This window comes from Lethenteron reissneri, chromosome 14 (genome assembly GCF_015708825.2).
Source record: "Lethenteron reissneri isolate LAM-NWPU_2019-01 chromosome 14, ASM1570882v1, whole genome shotgun sequence".
Classification (NCBI taxonomy): Eukaryota; Metazoa; Chordata; class Hyperoartia; order Petromyzontiformes; family Petromyzontidae; genus Lethenteron; species Lethenteron reissneri.
Genome location: NC_083792.1, coordinates 6,749,304 through 6,769,769, shown reverse-complemented (window position 1 = coordinate 6,769,769; position 20,466 = coordinate 6,749,304). Strand labels below are relative to the sequence as shown.

The window sequence follows — 20,466 nt, the reverse complement described above, 5'->3', positions numbered from 1 at the left end:
ATTACTGTATTCATCTTCTTGGTTCTTTCGGTAAAATCACGTAGAATGGAAATAATAAAATAAAAAAAAATAAAAAAACATAATACACGTGACTCTGTCTTCTCGACAGACCTGTTCTCCACCTGAGGACGGCTGCTTGCGTTGTGGCCGAAACGTCGTGAGAATTATTTTATTATGTTTAATTTTAATTATTTAATTATTTCCATTCTAAGTGACTTTACCGAAAGAACCAAGAAGATGACTTCCTGCAGCCACGAAAGCTTTAAATCGAGATTACTGTATTGTTACATGGGATAAGTACTGTACTGCAAATACAAAGTGCACTAAACACCACCGCCCAGTCTGTTTATGAAGACAGAGGAATGGGCAAGTGCAGCCCTTTTGTCGCTGCATTGCTGGACTGGGGCCTGCACGGCCCATGCTGGTCATGGGGGTTATGTGGACCATACTCCACCACGCTGGTCGGAGCGGATTGTGGTAAGCGGGGAGCATCGACGCGGGAGCCAAAGAGATGGGCATGTCAACTCTCCCTCGATCAACCATCAACTCTGTATGGCATAAGCGACGTGCTATGCACACGTGAGTGGGGCTGGGTGCGTGATCAACACAGGTGAGTGGGCTGGGTGTGTGATCAACACAGGTGAGTGGGCTGGGTGCGTGATCAACACAGGTGAGTGGGCTGGGTGTGTGATCAACACAGGTGAGTGGGCTGGGTGCGTGCTCAACACAGGTGAGTGGGCTGGGTGCGTGATCAACACAGGTGAGTGGGCTGGGTGTGTGATCAACACAGGTGAGTGGGCTGGGTGCGTGATCAACACAGGTGAGTGGGCTGGGTGCGTGGTCTCCCCTGTCCTAACCACGTGTCGTAATGCCGGCACACGCTGGCGCCTCACCACGTGTCTGCGGCTCAATTACAATTCAAGAGACCGCTCGCAGTTAGGCACCGCGGCGAACAACCACGACCACTGTCACTGCACACGTGGCAAGTGCCACTTTGGAATAGCAGCAGTGATGCAATAGGGAAATGCGACTGATGCCGCATTGTGTTGCATGGTCCAATTGCCCCAGACACGATCGCGGCGGGAACATTTTAGTGAGCTCAGCTCCGGCCAACTCAAGCTGAGGTTAAACGCTGCGGTACAAAAGTGAGAGTCCAATTTGCATTGGGGACGTTGCATAGTGCGCTAACCGCTGCGCCACCGCTCCAACCACATTGTTATCAATGATGCAAACTGCAGCTCTTTTCTGGATAGAGGCCACCCCACGGTTAGCGCACTGCACGACGCACCCAGCGACCGGAGTTCGATTCCCGCTCACGACCAGTGACGATCATCTGAATCGGTTCTGGGCCTCCCCTAGGTCGACTCAGCCTCAAATGAGTACCCGGTGCGGTGTGTACACATCACCACTGGGGAGACAAAGGCGGCCGGGCGTGGTTGTTGGCCACCCACCCCCTCGTGTGCACTTGCCCCAACAGTCGGTTAAGGCTACACGGGGGATCTTTGTCTTTGTGTGTGAGGCTGAGTCGACCTAGGGGAGGCCCGGGACCGGTTCAGATAATCGTCACCGGTGTTGGCCGTGAGCGGGAATCGAACTCGGGTCACCGGGTTAGAAGGGCGCTAACCGCTACACTACCGCTCCCCCCAACACACACACCAACATACACTCCAACACACCAACACACACACACACACCAACACACAACAGCCCACCAGCACACTCCACCAACACACACACCAACACACACCAGCACACACACACCAGCACACACCAACACACACACACACCAACACACACACCAACACACACCAGCACAAACACATCAACACACACCGGCACACACACCAACACACATCATCACAAACACACCAACACACACACCAACACACACAAACACATCAACACATACCAGCACAAACACACCAACACACACACACACCAACACACACCAGCACAAACACACCAACACACACACCAACACACACACACCAGCACAAACACACCAACACACACACCAACACACACCAGCACAAACATACCAACACACACACCAACACACACACACACCAGCACAAACACATCAACACACACCAGCACAAACACACCAACACACACACCAACACACACCAGCGCACACACACCAATACACACACCAACACACACACACCAACACACACACACACACACCAACATACACACACACCAGCACACACCAACACACACACACCAACACACACACACAAGCACACACACCAACACATACCAACACAGACCAACACACACACACACCAACACACCAACACACACACCAGCACACACCAACATACACACACACCAACACACACCAACACACACACACCAGCACAGACTCTACACTCTCACACGCTCCAATTAAAATGTAAATAAACGCCTCCCTTTGCCGCATGCAGTGGTGGGGCTACAAGTGGCTGTTGTTCGCCGCGGTCCCTGGCGAGTGCCTGCTGCATTCACAGGGGCCAAGCGAGGCGGCTCTCCCGTCCCCGCGTCTCCCCTTCTGCTGCTCCCCTCTGCCGCCCCCCCTCGTCTCCCCCTCGGCCAGGTGAGTCCCGCTCCCCCCCCCCCTCTGCTCGGGGTCTCCGCGTGTCGCACACGTGGGGACCCCCCCCCCCCCCTCCACGTCGAACCCGGCGAGCATCGGCTCCACGTGGCACGGACGAGCGCATTGTAACCCGGCGACTGCCGAAGCGGTGATGGTGATGATGGTGGTGTGATCGGTGTCTCTGCAGCCTGCTTTGTTCATCCACCGCTGGTTGAGGGACACCCTCCTTCCCTCCCCACGCCGTGCACGCAGCGCGGGTTGTCTGTCCATACTTCACCACGCTTGTCACTTGCACGCTTCCGTGAAGGGCGGTGGAGAGAGAGAGAGAGAGCGCACAGCGGGGACGTTCGATTTTTTGTGTGTGTTGCTGCATTGCCGACTCAATGCTACGTCGTGTGTGTTGTGTCTCCTTTATTTGAGCGTGCCTGGGAGTGTAGCATCATCGCCCTGCTGTGCGACACCTGGGGATGTCCGCTTGCGAGCAGCAGCAGCAGCAGCTCATAGCAGTCACCGCGGGTCTATGGGGTGATTGCTGTGGCTGTCTTTGCTGAGCGATAAGCCACCGGACGTTGCAGTTTGAGTGTACACTTTATATTATAAACTCTCTCTCTCTATGTAGAGTGAATGCCGTTGTGTCTTTGTAAATGCGGAGCGGTGACGGCAAATGACAATCCCGTCCCTCTGAAGTCTTGCACGGCAGGTGGCGCGCTCCGGTAAAGAGTCGTTCAGCCGCAGCAGGGGCTGCTCTCAATGTGCCGGAGGCGGGGATCGAACTCGTTCTGCTGGGGGGGGGGGGGGGGGGCTGCCGCAGTGCGCGTGGAAGGAGAGGAGGTGGGGGGCACGGGTATGGCTGGGGGTTGTGTAGGAAGTAGTGTTGGGGATACGAGTTGTGGTAGGGTTATAGGTAAGTGATAGGGTTAGTGGTAGGGTTATAGGCAAGGGTAGGGTAGGGTAGGGTTAGGTAAGTGGTAGGGTTATAGGTAAGTGATAGGGTTAGTGGTAGGGTTATAGGTAAGGGGGAGGGTTAGTGGTAGGGTTATAGGTAAGTGGTAGGGTTATAGGTAAGTGATAGGGTTAGTGGTAGGGTTATAGGTAAGGGGGAGGGTTAGTGGTAGGGTTATAGGTAAATGGTAGGGTTATAGGTAAGTGATAGGGTTAGTGGTAGGGTTATAGGTAAGGGTTAGGTTTGGTGGTAGGATTATCGATTAGTGGTCGGGTTAGTGGTAGGGTTATAGGTAAGTGGTAGGGTTATAGGTAAGTGATAGGGTTAGTGGTAGGGTTATAGGTAAGTGGTAGGGTTATAGGTAAGGGTTAGGTTTGGTGGTATGATTATAGATAAGGGATATGGTTGGTGGTAGGGTTATCGATAAGTGGTAGGGTTAGTGGTAGGGTTATCGATAAGTGGTAGGGTTATAGGTAAGGGTTAGGTTTGGTGGTAGGGTTATCGATGAGTGGTAGGGTTATAGGTTAGGTTTGGTGGTAGGGTTATCGATAAGTGGTAGGGTTAGGGGTAGCATTATCGATAAGTGATAGGGTTGGTGGTAGGGGTTCTGGGTAAGAGTTATGACGGGGTTAGTGGTCCGCTTGTGATTGGTGTGAGGGATTTGGATAAGACGAGGATGATTAGGGAAGGGGTTAGGGCTGTGGGTGAGAGTTGGGGGGGGGGGGCTCGTGGTAATATTACGACGTGAGACGGCATGCAGGGCTGGTGTGTAGGGCGTGCTACTCGATCCACTCATGCAGGGGGGCGCGCTGTCGTGCCCATAACATTAAAGCACGGCTCTGTTATTTATTTATAGCAGAGGGCTTTTATCTGAGTGGGTCAAAGCGTATACTTAGCAACTTTAGAATCTGGAGCTATTACTTAAGCACTGGCTTGTATATATATCGTCAAAGCGCTGGAACGCAAACCTTGACCCCATCCTAAACTCATTATCCTGATTCATGGCTTCTCACTATAACCGCACATGCTGAATTAGAGCCTGCATGCAGATCTTTGTCTTTGATGATGATGATGAAGCGTTTTTATGACTCTCGAATTTGACCACGCTGAAACCTGACCACAACCCCCAATGCCAGATCTCTAACCCTAAGCCCGAACACCATCCCCCTGTGATCTCCTCTCACTTCCAAGAATCACGCGTCACATGCTTTTTTTTCCCCCCACGATGCAAGGCGGCGGTGGTTTGGCACCACGGTTGTGTGTCTCGGTTCGGTTTAAAAAAAGAGAAAAAAAGATCTGGTCCCAACTTGCTCCGACGGTTTGGATGCAGCTGGTTATCACCTCTATAAGCTGGACTCTGGTGGGACGGGCAGTAGGGAGGATGGTTGTGGCCAGATTTAGGGGGTAGAAAATGGGCCATTTGTTTCCGGTCCAAAACTCCATAGGGGCCGACGGGTAAAAAAGAAAAAAATACTTTTCGTGATAAGAAAAGTGAGACTGATTTCACATTGTTTTCATGTGAATAATATCAACAACACGACATATTTCCATGGCTGCTTTGAGGTTATAGGGAGGAGAGGGCACGGATATTTTCCGCTCTCGGAATCCGGCGCTGGGAACGGTCACCAATTCTGGGGCCAGCATTTTTTTTAAAAAGAGCCTTGTGGCTTAATTTAGTTTTTTTCACCAATTTGGCAAAGTCCGTTTGGAATATGCCACGTTTAAAATAAGTGCATTAAAGGTAAAATATTTAACGTGGATATCCAATGAGACGGCACATCTAGAGGACACCCTTGCACGCGTCAGCTTGTGTTGCCATTTTAAAATCCTTTATATTAAGTTCACTTGCTTGCTTGCGCGCTTACGACCGTGCAAATCTTTCGGTCGTTTTTTAACCCACTTCCTGTGATCCAATCGAGCTGACATTTTGCACACAGACTCGTGCGTGACAATTAATTTTCGTGAAATTTTTTTCCCAAAATTTTACACTTTTTAGGAGAATTTTTATTTTTATATTTAATTACCAATTGCTTAATGGTGGCAGGCAATCATCTGACCCATAGGTGGCAGCCATCTCAAGCCAGAGGACGAGAGGACTTTAGCCGCCACGCATATAAAGGATTTATAGTGAAAAACTTTGTTTTTACGGGTTAATTTTTTCATGCGTTGCATCTCCACGGGTGGGGCCGAGAGCATGCCAAGTGTGTGACGCTGTCTCGGATTGTCCCAAAGAATGGCAATGTCATTGTGCAGTTGGATCCCTACCCCCCTACACCGCCCCAGAACTGGTCCATTCAGTCCCCCCCCCCCCCACGTCTCATTTCCGCAAAGAGTTCACGTACGCGGTGACTCTTGTTGTGATCACACAGTGACAACTTGAATCGCGCACGATGTTATCGCTGATAGTACGGAATTCCAGCGTACTTCCTCTTGGAGGGCAGGTGGAAACGAGTCCTGCTGTTGTTTGTAAGTTAAGAGCTATTATTGTTGAATAATTCGCGTGCTCCTTTATCAGGAATTGCTGCACCGCATTGTTTTGCATATTTTTAATAGCTCACTTTTTACACAATTGGCCTTAACCAATGTGATGCGACCCAACAAGAAAACAGCCCTTTATCTTTCAGACATCTTCCTCGGTACGCGTTCATGAGGCTGCCCAATAGAAATGTAAACAAAACAAACGTTAATGAGAAAATATAAACAAATTGACTTAGTTCTCAAGCGTAGAGAGTCTATGGTCTCGCCAATGAATGCGCAACAAAAAACCTTCACATTCTTTTCTTCCGCAACATCATGTGGCTAACTTCCATCTCCGAGAATTACGAAAAAAAGAATAGATTGAAGGGATTTATCGAGGTAGCTCCCTGGTATCCGCTTTCACTGCCCGTTCCTCGACATTGCTGTGCGAGAGATCTGAATGGATTCCTTATTTCCTAACCTGAGTCTGGGGAAAAGGTCCAAAATAAATAGACAAACAAGAAGTTTTCGGCCATGCGTGCTATTACATCACTCTCGTGACATCACTACCAAACACTTAAACACTGTACATTGTGCCAGTGACAGAACTGGAGAGCACTGTTTCAGGGTTCCTGACTGTGATGCGTTTCATTGACGAAGCATAACATGTTTTTTGACAGTCCACAAAATTAAACCAGTGTACAGATAAAATCTCTGGCTTCCTATAATAGATGTTCTTCACCACCCTTGTTCTTGTCAATGTTCTGTTCTGATGACCGATAAGAGGGACATCAAAATTCCTTCCGCTTGGCATATCGCGCACGCCGCATCTCACAACGCGTGAATCGCCACGTCCGCTGGCCTGCGTCGGTCATCGCGCGGGATGCGCTGTCTGTCGAGAATTGCCGCTGTGGCTCTGAATTTCTCAAATTGACTGCGAGGAGATCGTCGCATGGTATGATTCGGTTCGGTTTTACGCAGAACCGACATTGACATCCATGTTGGACGAATAAATAAAAAAATGTCATCTTGAAAATGGCACGTGTTCCTGGCCAGGGATGTGTCGCTAGAAGGGACATGATAGGCAGTGGTTGAGACTGGTGACAGAGTGGCAGCCAAAGGCGGGAACGCCCCCCAGAAATCTGCTCCCGTTTCAGTGCGAGATGGATCGCGTGCATCCCAGGACCGTGACAGATGGCAAACAGCTCGGTGATGCCTTCATCCAGCAGTCGATTGATCATGGCCGATGATGGGTAATAATAACAATAATAATAGACCACACTCCAATAATGGACCAACGGAGAGATTCAAAGGTGGGTTGTCGTCCTCCGTCATCGACGTGAAAGTGGGTTTGTGGGCGCCGTGGGTGCTACGTCAGCACAAGGCGTTGCCGCAGGGCATCGTTCAGCATCGAGGAAGTCGACTTGTGCGGCAGTCATCGGAAAGGTTCAGGCGCTCGCTCGCGTCACTGCTGGCGGAAAGGCCTGCACGAGAGGGAGCCCGAGAGAGAGGCTGTATTGGCCTACTCTTCCATGCCGGCCAGATATCTGGGAAGAATGTTGGAGTACGCACACTTTTACTCCACCACACGCGACCTGGCGATCTGTGACCTCTGGCATCCTCATTAACACTGCTGGGAGGACGGAGGCTGGTGATGCGTGTGTTCCAAGCGATACTACAGATCGCTCCAATGAGTTGAAGACTTTTATGGAAATGTTATTCATACGAGAAGAACAACAAAGAACTTAAACAATACAATAAAAATGTCAATTAGAAACAAAAAAAAGCGAAAGACTCGGCACATTCCAAACGCTGTGTTCACTCTGTAGGAGTGGCACAACGCTTGGCCGGCTTTAATGGCCTTTTAAACAAGCATTAAGCCTTCTGCCCAGAGGCCTTGCAATTAACATCCACGCATTGCCAGTTCTAGTTGCTCTCTCTCTCTCACTCCGTACGGTTGCTGGGGAGGGGGGGGTGAAATTGAAAGCCGTAGCTGGTTCTCTTGGGGGCTCGTCATCTCATTGCACTGCTCCTCTCCTCGGTTCTTTCATTCACTGGTGGGCAATCCTCTCCTTGGCTCTCCCATGTGCTTTCGGTTATAGTACCGTGTGGTGGAGCCAAACTTGGGGGCGTCGTTGCCGAAAAAGAAAACGTGGTGTCCGTGCAACCCGAAAACACGCGAGAAATGCCCCATCGCAACCGTGGAAACCCACGCTGTGGTATCGCCTTATCTGTCACATCGCTTGCCTCCAGTGCGCATACCATCGCCTCTGAAATGTGAGATTCCAGAAGGTGTGTGGCGCTCGCTGTGGGTGTGTGCGTGCGTGTCTGCTGGCTGTTTGTTTGGCGGATGCTCGAACACCTTGCGATTTGCTTTCATTCTTAACCGCATTGAAAAGTCTCCGAATGGGGGGGGGGCGGCTCTTTTGGCGGCCGCGAAGTGAGGCGGATGACGAGTAGTGTGCAGGCGGTGCAACTGCACCAGTTCCCACGGCCGGAGGGGTTCAGTCGCCGGGCTAGGAAGAGGAGGGTGGGGGTGTTGGCCCCCCTCTCATTCCTTGCCCCCCCCTCTCTTTCCTTGCCCCCCTGCGACCATGCCAACCGCGCTACGTCACCGGTGATGCGGCGGCCGCAGAGCTTGTGCAACATCCTCCCCACCCTCCCCACGGCCGTGCGCACGTGAGGAAGCGCGAGCCCGGGGTTCGGGTCGGTTTCGATCTGGGTCCCCGTAACCCGGCCACTTCTCCTTTCGACGAGCTTTAGGTGACGCGGAATGCCAAAGAACAAAAACTCTCGCCGGTGCCCGGCGCGAAATGTGTCAGCGGCTTAGCTGCACAACCGCTCGCTAATTTGCATCGGCCTCGGAATGCGGATTCTTCACTGGGGAGAATTGCACTGTAGTGGCAACTGGGGGCTCGCGAAATGGTGTGGAATTAGCGCACGCCATGAACCCAAGGCCCTCTGCCGTCCCCCCGTAGTCACCAGCTACAGGCAGCAGACTCTGGGAGCACCGGCTTGCGGAATAGTGATTTTGAAGAAGGCATTTCTGCGGTGGATCATACAGCATTGTTGCGTGGGTGGCAAGGAAATGTTTTTGTTAATTCTCCGATCAAACGCCCTCGTAATGCTCACGTAAAATTGCAACGTGGAACGTATGTTGATGACAAACAGTTGCCGGAGGGTGCGGCACTGGCTGCACGAGAGTAATCGCTTGTCGTCAGATCTCCAACTGAACACCGCAGTGCGTTGTAGCACTGGAACCCTCAAGTCGACCCCAACACCGTGGCTGCCCGTACGGTCACAAATCTCTCCCCCCCCCACCCATCCGCCGTGGTGCTGTGCAACCCTCCAGGAAGTCATGCGAATCGACTTCCCATTCATCAGGAGCTTGATAAAATCCCTCGTCCATCGCTTGAAGTCTCGCCGCAAGCCCTTTTGGACCCATGCGCTTAACCTTAAACGATGTGAGTTCAACCCGGATGAAGTTTGGAGAGCTGAACAGAGTTAAAAATTACTCCCAAAAAAAAACTTTGTTGTGACAGACCCAATGCAGAAGATGCCTGGGTTTGATCTTCCACCAAGCTCATGGTCCACCCTAAGTCGCATCCCCTTAAACCATGGCAGATGCGGACACCTGATGGAAAAGTAAAAACTCTCTAGTAGTGTGCGACTGTGGCCATCCAGAACAGACGGTACAACGTATGACGACGCAATTCCAGATCCGCAAATACGAGGGAGACATTGCGGCGTTCCACTCCGCTGCCCCTGACCCGGTTGTCCGGCCTGACCACCTGAATGTCAAATTGTAGTTTGTTGATCTGCAATCTGCATCAGCAGCCACGCGAAAGAAGAAGATCGTCAGAATCGCAAAGTCAACCAGACGAGCGGCCTCGGCCGATGGCGGCGGCGGCGGCGTCGCCGTAGGCCACGTCGCGTTCCAAGCCGGGCGGCGTCCCGGCTAATTTGTCGCACCACACGTGACCCTAGCTAGCAGGAACGTTTGACAGTGAGAGGTCTAAGAGCGTGGAACTGAAGCCGTGAATTCGGTTTGTCACGCATGTCACGGCTATTCTCAGCTGGAAATAAGTTCATTACAGACATACAAGTCTTACATTAAGGTGCTTCCATCATTTATGAAAGTGCTACGCGCACACACGCATGTGCACACGAACACAGACAAAGATCCCTCGTGTAGTTGTTGGGGAAAATGCTGTCAGCGAGTAGCACCTATGAAGGGCAGCACAGGACATGAGGGGGTGGGTGGCCAATACCACATCTGACCGTCTTTGTCTCCCCAGCGGCGATGTTTACACACTGCACCAGGTACTCATTTGAGGTTGAGTCGACCTAGGGGAGGCCCAGAACCGGTTCAGATAATATAACCGTCACTGGTCTTGGCCGTGAGTGGGAATCGAACTTGGGTCACCGGAATTTGTTGAGCAGTTAGCTAACCGCTGCGCCACCGCTCCCCATACACATAAAACAAAAACAAAGACAATAGCCTTCACGGACTGTTGGGGCAAGTGCTGTTAGTGAGCACCTATGAAGGCCGGAAAGGTACACAAGGGGGTGAGTGGCAGACACTACGCTCGACCGCCTTTGTCTCCCTAGTGGCGATGTTTTCACACCGCACCAGGTACTCATTTGAGGCTGAGTCGACCTAGGGGAGGCCCTGGACCGGTTCAAATAATCGTCACCAGTGTTGGCCGTGAGCGGGAATTGAACCCGGGTCCCCAGGTTCGTAGCGCAGCGCGCGAACAACTACACTACCGCTCCCCATACACACGGACACACCCACATGCATGCGCACACACACACACAGACATGTACACACAGACACACAGACATGTACACACACACCCAGAGACATATACACCCACGCTGCTTCTATCTCTGTCAGCGTGTGAAGCTCTTTTGCTGATGCAGCAGCTTTTCTTTTTACCCCCACAACGGCTGCAGGGCAAATAATTGGCTTACAAATAGTGAAATGGTTGGCAAGATGACATTGTCTGTACATGAAGTCTGTATATACAGACACAGATATGGGCGATTTTCAGGATTCCTAGCCTCATGATTCTGAGCCTGGAATAGAGATGCAATGCTTAGAATAAAAACGATTTCCTAACAAGATCAATACATCATTGGGCATTGGGCTGCGTGCAGCCTGGCACGGTGTTCAGGTAAGAAGGGCACACGGGTCCTGGCGCGCCCCTGTGGAATCGATGCGCACGGCCGCTGCATTGGCGGGACATTTCAGTCCCGATTCCTGGCACCACGGCTCAATTCATTTCCTGAATTGGAGGAATTTATCAATAGCCCGAGTGATGGGCGCTTCATCCGATGTTCTGAATTCAGTCTCTGAAAAAGCTTTCAGGATATGGCGCGAAACGTCGGACACCACGCCAAACATCGCGCGGCACAACCCTGAAAATTCATTGGAGCTGCAACAAATCCCTGGGGTGGGGGGTGCCCGTCGAGAGTCCTCGCCCCCCCCGTGGATTACAGCCTGGCTGCACACCGCGTGACCGGCAGCGCCACGAGACGTCCCCCCACCGTGCCCGCGGTACCCCGTGCCAACGTTCCTATCCACGCACACGCCCCAGATACTACAATATACACGCAAGCGCGCGCCCGCGTGCGCGTCTCCCGTTTCAACACACACGGTATCGGGTCACGGTTGGCTCCTGCCACCCTGCTGCTTGTCCGCCGGGATCTAGAAGCCCTCTTCGTGGCCAGTGAGGCGGCCGCGTCGTCGCGCCGCGTGGCCTCGCTCGGTCTCCGCGGCCAACGGGGCGAGCTGCCGCGCAACCCTCTCCGGCTTGCCGGGTTGCGAGTGGCGCCGTCGTTGAGCTTTGTCTCCCGTGCAAGGGGCAAGACGCTCGTTCCGCGTCGACGTCGGTTCTGTCCACGTTGTTGCGCCGTGACGTCGCTCGTCACGGCAGGAGGAGAGGGACGGGGCGTGCGTGGCGAGCAACGGAGAACTGTCTCTCAGAAGCGAGCTGCGGCAGTCCTCGGCGACGATCACTTTCTCCCACCACCTGTCGTTGTCCAGTGGGCTTGCCTGCTGCATAGTGAGTTTTGATGGGTGTGTGCGAGACCGTGCGTGCGAGAGCGTGCGCGTGTGTGTGCGTGCGCGTGTGTGTGGGTGGGTGGAGCAGCGGTGCAACACGAACCCGGTGACCCGAGTTGATTGCCGGCCACGGCTAATGTGAGCGGTGAGCGATTGTTTCAAACGTTGCTGGACCAGTCTCCGTCCCCCCTGGCAGGACAGCAGAGGGTGGAATTTATCTGTGTGGAGCTTTGTGTGTTTTATCCTCACGGGCTTTCTCCAAGCACTTCAGGCTTTATTACCCCGTGATAGCCATAGACTCGTCCAGAGAATTGGCCAGACATCCCAAAGCGGGGGACCCTCTTGAAAAGTAATCTAGGAACGCAGTGGGTCTCTCGTGTGTAGATAAAGGCACTGCGTTAGGGAACGGCAAGGCAGCGTTAACAAGGAACCTCGGTGTGTTGCCTGTGTCACTCCGTGTTGTAGCTGGGGTGACTCGCGTTCGGGAGAAGGCAAGGGGGAGGCGAGGCCTGGATGGGTTGGGCACGTGCTGAGTGAGAGACTTAAGCCGACACGGTGAGAAGGGTCTGCGGAGTCGCCACCGCTGCATCTCCGCAGAAGGAGGAGGAGGACGAGGGTGAGATGGGGAGGGTGAAGTGGAAGGAGATGCGAGGACGGTGCATGTGAATCGAGACTAGGCATAGAGTAGAAGCACAAGGAGGGAGAGAATCCGAGGGGCCGCCCCCCATGCAATTGTGGGGAGTGGCTGCTCGGTTGAGAAAGAGATGCGACTCTCTGGCAGAGGTCGCAAACGGGTTTTGATTCCTTACCCGTACCCATACCCGGCCGCACCAGGGTCGCAAACGGGTACCCGGCTACCCGTACCCAGCCGGGTACGGGTAGCCGGGTATCGGGTAGGGTACGGGTATCGGGTACCCGGTTGTGACCTCTGCTCTCTAGGTCCCTTTGCAAGTCTATGTAAGTGTGTCTGTGGAAGTCTCTGGTTCTCTGTGTAAGTCTATGCATCACGTAGGAGTATGCGAGTCGCTGGATTTCCGAATAAGTCTATGAATCTCCACGCAAGTCTGCGGGATCTCGGTGTGAGCAGAGCGGATGCCAATCGAGAATAGGCACAGAGTAGAAGCACAAGGGAAATAAACCGAGCGGTTGCCCCCATGCGATGGTGGGACTTCCGCCTTCGATAGAGACGGCGCTGCGATGCATGTTTAGGTGCCGGGTAATAATGTTGCGCTCCGGCCCCAGTAATAAAGGGGGCTCCTCGATTGCAGCGGTGGCCCACCGGAGAGAGCGTGGGAGGGGAGCAGTGAACTTTAATCGTCAAGGCCCGCCGCCGCACGGGACACGAGCAGCCCCCTCTCGACCTTCGAGCTGAGACGCGACGGAGCCTGCGGCTTGACGAACTTTCCTCGTCCGCACGCCGCGAGACGTGAGCACACCGCCTCTCCGCCGTTACGCAGGCGAATAGGCCCGGCGGGTTTATTCTCCACAGCTGCCAGCACGCGTTGAGATTCATGAAGGGATGACTTTGCAACACTTTAGATACGCACCACTGTAGTATCTATAGAGTTCCAACGCTGTAGATTCACACCACTGGACAATCTATAGATTTCCAACGCTTTCGAATCAACAACTGAGAATCGTTATAGGTTATAGGGAGTCTTGGTGGCAGCGGCGTGGTGACGCTCGTGCCTTACAGCAAAAAGCACCTGGGTTTGATTCCTGACTGGGGGCGCCTTCTGAGTGGAGTTTCTATGTTCTTCCCCTGTTATGCATTGGATTCCTCCTTGTTCTATAGTTTTCTCCCACAACTAAACAAAACACATGCACATAATGTAAACTGGTGTTGGCCAAACAGCCCAATGCTGAAATATTCTCTGGAAATTACTCAATTGGGATTTCTAAATAACACTGCATATTCATAATGTTACAGAGTTTACATATTTACACCACAATTATCTTGCTTACAATGTCACCACTTTCATCTTTAGCAATGCCTTATCGTATAAAAAGGCCCAAGTAGGCCTGCCTTTTCAGATACTGGGCCATTCTCATTGTAGAGAGAGGGCAGTGAGATTGGCTGTTTCATAGAGTGAGATCGTACTTTACACTGTGGTGCCAAAATACCCCAAGGAGAGGTAACCTGTGAGCCTTTTAGGTTTAAAATAGGAACCGTGCTCTGTAAACACCGCGCTGCCAACGAGAAAGATAACTTTCAGGTCGACGTCCTCTGGGCGGCCAGGCGGATGGCCAGGTGGATGGTCGGTCGAGTGGAAGGTCGGGCGGAAGGTCGGGCGGAAGGTCGGGCGGAAGGTCGGGCGGAAGGTCGGGCGGAAGGTCGGGCGGAAGGTCAGGCAGATGATCAGGTGGTCAAGTGGATGGGTGGGACACGCTGTAGGGTGAAGGGGATGCTAGGCCTTCGCAAAACTCTGTTAAGTCACTGTATTCCTGAATCACAGCCACGGGCTCCGTGTAAAACCTGTTTGTGCCGCGGTGGTGTCTGCCTCACCGCTGCACCTCATTGGCTGCAGCGTCATTTGGGCAACAGCCGATTTGGCTCCCGTTCGCCAAAGTCCCGTTTGTGCGGCTGCCTCGCGCGCCCCATTGGCCTGCCAGCTCGAGTAGGCGGAGACGATTTATTATTCTCGTCATAATGGCATTAATTTAATCTTTTGCTGTGCAGCGGCCGGGACTGCTGCGGTGTCGTTAAAGTTGCCCGCGGGCTCGGCAAAAAGCGACCGCGGTTGGCAGACACGCAGCGGTCCGTCTCGGCTTGCTTCGCGGTCGCTGCGTTGTTTTTGCGACAAAAAAACGAAAAAAGGCTGTCGTAGGTTTTACCCCGGTCACTTTCGTTCGAGTCGAGCAGATTTCGCAATGGGCGCTCGCGCGTGCCGATGCTCGCGCGTGCCGACGCTCGCGCGCTCACGCTCGCCCGGCCCAGTGATGAGCGTGAGGGTTTGATTTTCCGCACATATGGCACCAGATTGCACATTGTGCTCTCCGGTTTCGCATATCTGCGCGAGCCGCTGAGGCAACAGCGAGTGCCTGCGTGTTTATTCGGCCAAACAGCAACAGCGAGTGCCAAACAGGGACACGGCGGCGGCTCCTCCTCGTGCGTGGCGCAGTGCAGTGGAACCACTGCCCCCCCCCCCCCCCCCCGATTGAAGCGCCGTTGCGGAGGAGATGAAGAGATCCCCTCTCGAGGGGACGGCCTCGCCGGCGTTGCCAACTCCTCAAAGCGGAAGGTCGCTAAACGGAGCTAGAATATTCACCAGATGTCGCTGGATAGACCTTCCAAAGTCGGCCCTGGCAGACAATTTGCCAGCTGTTACACAGAGTGAATTTGTACAGGATGCTTAATGCTTATCTGCAATCGCCCCTGAATCTGCATCTCATCTCAGAAAGTCACTCGGTTTGACGCTCCTCACTTTTACGAGATATATCGTCACCAGCGGAACCCACAAAGTCACTAGATCTGGCGAAGATTAGCACGGTTGGCTACGTACGGCGCAACAGAAGCTGAGCGTGAATAAAACAAATACGCGAAGTTGTCAACACTGATCCTGGCTGCGAGGTGGGAGTCTTGAGCCGGTGAACGGCGTAATCGTCACGGAAAGTGGTTCTGTTGTTGTCTTGGGCACAGCGGCTCGTATTGGCAGCAACCGCGCTCGGGATTGCGTGCAAACACACGGCGGTTTGGTGCCGTGTGGCGGATCTCATTTACGTGTTGGCAAATGTCGCTCAGCCTCGTTTGTTTTTGGCGAAAGGCCCACTGGGTTACGTAGCTCTTTTTCAGAAGCGACCTGGCCACAAATGAGATAGCTCCATGAAGTGGCCTATCATGTGGACATTTGAACCTTGTGGCGGGACCATGGGGTCCCGAATAAACGGAAGTCAAAATCGTAATTAATTAACTTATTTTTGGCGACTCCGTTTCACCGCGCACATAAATGCCGCGACCCGCCTGGCGCAGATAATTTTGTTGTCGTGTCGTCCATGCACAGTGAGGACGAATGCGCAGAAGAAACAAAATTTTAAACATTGATTAGCGCATCGTGTAGAGCTTGTCGGGAGGGATAGATGGCCGTATTGTTCACTTTCAATAGACATAAAATGACGTCGCGACGCAGTTTATGCGAGAGCCAGGGGCTTCTGGGACCCCGGGGTCCCACCATAAGGTTCATTTATTGCAGCCAAATACTCTTAAATACATGTTTCTAAACATTTTGGAGCAATAGGATTGGCCGAAATTCCCCAAGGTGATAGAATGTGGCTGTTTCGTTGAAAGTCCTGCTCTTGTGTGTCCAGTGGAGTCATTGTTTAACTTTTTTTTTATTCCGGGATTTAAAAGAAGCATGTCACGGCGTGCGGTGTCGTCCAAGTGTTGCTGCCGGTTCCTCATATTGCCGAGTGCAGATTGGGAAATTGGTGTCCCCCGGTCAATAATGCCCTTCGTAGCCGAACAAAAGCAACAGGACACAGTCCAAGCCGTGCTCAAGGCAAACAAATAACGGTCGGTTGCGGTGCCTCACCGCGCCAGAGTGTAACGGTCGGCATGCTGGACGCGCCGTCCAGAGGTCCACCGGTTCGATTCAATCTCCCGGCACGGCAGTTGAAACAATTAGGCAAATTTTTTTTAAAAATCCCTTGCGCCTCCTTTGTCCCTCCATCCAGAGCCCGTCCCTGGGGGTACACGGCAAATTGGGGCGACCGCCCCGGGCCCCGCGCTTTGGGGGGCAATACTTCCGGTTTAATTTGAAGGCGTTGCAGGGCCCACAGTTGGATTTGCCCCGGGCCACGCACTCCCTACGGACGGCCCTGCCCCCAGCAGTGTAAATGGGCTCACCACGGTTAGTCTATGATCGGTAAGTTGTGTGTGGTGGGGTAAAGTGCGGGTACTCCACCTCTTCCAGCTTGTCAGCATGGAACAGTAAGGTTGGGCAAATTCCCTTTGGAGGAGCTCCAGAGCTATCTCTCGTGGAGCAACTGCTTACTCACACCTCTACTGGCCTTTTAACTTCTTACCGTGACATTCTTTGGATGTTGTGGATATGCACACCGCCTGTCCGTGCCAAGTGGCAGCGGCTCGATGGGATGGATCTGGCTGGGGGGGAACAAAATTTGGATCCTCGGTTGAGACAACCTCTGTTGTGAGCAATATCATAGAAGAGAAATAAAGCTTTACAACTTGACGTACCGTTCATCAAAAATAAATGCAGTGGTTTTTCCACCGTAACGAGCATTGGGAATTGCTCGTCTTCTTTTTACAGCCCCAAGCCCGTGGTGTAAATTCCACATTTCTATGGTGGGACCAGGTACAATTAATAGGGCAAACACTGCCGACTCTCCGCTGTTTAGTGGGTTGGTTATATGAGTTTTTACTGATGTTTCCGCATAAAATTATAGGGAAACCCCCCCCCCCCCCTCTCCCAGTACCCCCCCCCCCTCCCAAATGAACTCTAATTACTCGTTTATGGTTTTGCCAATTCGACCTATTTGGCTTTTAGGTGACGGACTAAATCTGGAGAATCGGAGCAGACGACGCTCGCTGGGTCGGCGCCGCGCAGATCCCGGTTTCGGCCCGCCCGTGATGAAGTTGGGTTTTCCGCTGGAACCAGTTGATAGCCTCCTGGCCGATTACCAGTGAACGCACAGAAACATTCCGTCACGTGAAATTTGGAATTCGTTTAATTCGGTGAACAGTTCTCCGCGACACGGTGTGTAGGAAAGGGCAGGTATTCCCGCGAGGTGGAATAAATTCGAACTCGGGTGGCTGGTTTCATGGCGCCGTGCGCTAATCGCCGCGATACAGCCGCGCCCCATTACCAGATACGCTGGTATAGAAGGCTCGGTGATAACTCTTAGGACGCGAGACCATGCTTGCTGTTGTGACGGTGACGGGAGGTGGCTGTTGCGTCACCGTGTGCCCAGTCACGTGCGGGGTTTTGTTTTTGTACATGACGTGTGACGCTGACGCAGAGGGCTTGGTGTTCTGCGGTGGCATGATGCGAATATGCAGCTGGTACAAAGCGCGTCCGTGCAGCTGACGCCCCTCTCCCTGAATTACCTGGCTCTGGCGTTGAGGGCCGTCCTCCGTCCAGACCGGGTTTGAGTGCCATCTGCGTTGCGTCTGTTTGCACTTTGCGAGTGATGGACACGGCTCTTGTCTTGGCCGCTTGCGCGCACGTCGAACGCTTGACGTCGATCCAAGTCTTGCTGCTTATGACCGCAAGAGACCAGCGTGCGATGTGCGAAGGTCACGCGGAGGTCACGTCCATCGTCGGCATGTGGAGCGGCGTTGTGGAGAAGCTATTGACTGCGTTGTCCGAGTAGGCAGCTGCTTCACACAGGGAGCTTCATGCAGGTGACCGAGTGGCTCGGAGGTCGAGTGCGCTGAGATGGCACCGCTGAGAGCCCGGGTATCCCAAGTGGAGTTTATGGTCTCAGCCTGGTCACCGATAAATGCACAAAAGAACACTGCGTTAAATCTGATTCTGCACCTAAGTTGGCTAAATTCCAGGCCTGAGTATGAAATATTGATTTGACTGTCTCGTGACGAATCTCACTCTCATATGCACAGGGGGGTGGGAAGTGCTGCCCGCTGCTGTGTGGACCAGAGGTCACTTGAAGGGATCTCGGAAGTAGCTCTGTAATAGCGCTTCCTTTGGCCGTCCTCTCGCACAGAGCATTGCACCGCTGTGCGAGATCATCCAAAGGGATCCCTCGTCTTGTGGCACGACGACCATTGCACAATTGGAATTAAATCTGAGAAGTAATATATTTATTTATAGCACAGGGAACGTGCTTCGCTTCCTCGCCTCTCGCTCGTTTATCTGAAACGAAAACAGAATGTAGGCCCATCTCTTTGTGCAACGCGTCGTACTTAACGACGCCGCTAATCAACAGCAGCAGCGACACCGCCGCCTTTTTCTTTTTAAGCCGTGCCCAGCAGATTTCCCAACTGTGAACTGCGTCCCAATTTTTTTTGTGGGTGGGTGAGGGGTGGCTGTGGGGTGGCTGGGGGATGGAGTGGGTGGAGGGGGGGGGGATTGAGCATTCTGAAAACAGGACCACTTTGCTGTTGAATGCCAAGCTCGGACGTGTGCGCGTGTGGCTGGGGCTCTGGGTGGAAGGCGGGGGGGGTGTGGCGTCGGGGGCGGACTCCGTGAGAGGGGCAGCGCCTGCCCCTCGGGCAGGACAGGGCAGGGCTGGCTGGGTGGCGGTGGGGCAGGAATTCATCCCCGGCGCTGGGGCTTGGATTGGCTAGGGCGAGGGTGTGGCTTCCAGCGATTGCACAAGCCCTGCTTGTTTCTACCATTCATTCGCGCTCAGGAGTTGCATACAAATCTCGCAGAAAAGCCCAGGGCTTGATCGCTTGTGGCCGGCTCCGTGTGCAGACACCCGGCTCACCGCCGCCGCTGCCGCTGAAGCTACGAGCGAGACGACGTCCGGCGTACACGGAGACCACACGAGCAGGCAAGTGACTCGGGGGCGACACGTGGAACGCGATGCGTGGCTCGCCGTCCAGGTGCCGGAGGAAGTTGCTTCGCACCCCCGGAGCGGTGACGGAGCGTCGTTGCTCACGCGCACGCGAGCACGTGGCCTTGTTGGTAATCGTCGGCTTGGCTCGAGGTGTCCGTAAAGTCCGCCCCCGTGCCGCACTTTCTTGGGTCGTCGTTGCCAGCGCTTGAGTTCACGCCAAGGCGTTGGTTTGCGGGTAAAGGGGTTGTGGTTTTTTTAGGTTGGGTTGCTCATGGAATGTGGGCTGAGTGGAACCCCTTGAAGCTCTTTCGCATCTTGCGCCCAGCAGTGCGCAGTTCATAATACAGGTTTTTTGGGTTAGATCGCGTATATATCTTGTACGCGATTTAACCCAAAACCAAAGAAACCTGTATTATGGATGATGTTGTTTGCGGAATATTTTTTTTCTAGATTTGAAGTTTGTTCGTGGAAACCAACGTGTTTAACAGTGCGCAGTTGATGTACGTTTAAAAGGCGTGCGTGTGGGATACAATGTGGATTTACACAGCGTGTCGACACCGTCCCAGGTATACCGTGTTGACACGGTGCGTGTGGAGGATTTTTTGCTTTTTATAGAGGCACTCGTAGGTCACTGCAGGTCGATGGGTCTCTGGATGTGTGCGAGTCTTGGGTGTGTCTGTTGAGTCCGTGCAATATAATTAATCAAAGACGCTGTACAGAAGCGGCGGGCACACCGTATGAGTTTAATAGACGCAGTCAGCCATAGATAAGAAGAGATTCATCTTAAGTTCAGCACAGGATATGTATTGAACTAAGTACAATTTACGTTTCTAAAGACTTTTTCAAAATGACGATTGTTTTAATTGATTCGCATTGAGCTTATCACGGTGCAGGTGGAGTGAGCTGAGGAATGTGGGAAGTGTTGCTTCTGGGTTTGAG

General features: G+C 53.0%; 1 protein-coding gene across 1 annotated transcript in view; it reads left to right on the top strand.

Moving 5' to 3' along the window:
• The first annotated feature begins 366 nt into the window (after positions 1–366).
• The window catches only part of LOC133342275 (pyruvate carboxylase, mitochondrial-like), a 56,443-nt gene continuing 36,343 nt past the window's right edge, over positions 367–20,466 (top strand). Inside the window, 2 exon segments of the mRNA XM_061551333.1 lie at positions 367–477; positions 2,430–2,578. The gene's annotated coding sequence lies outside the window, so the exon portion shown is untranslated.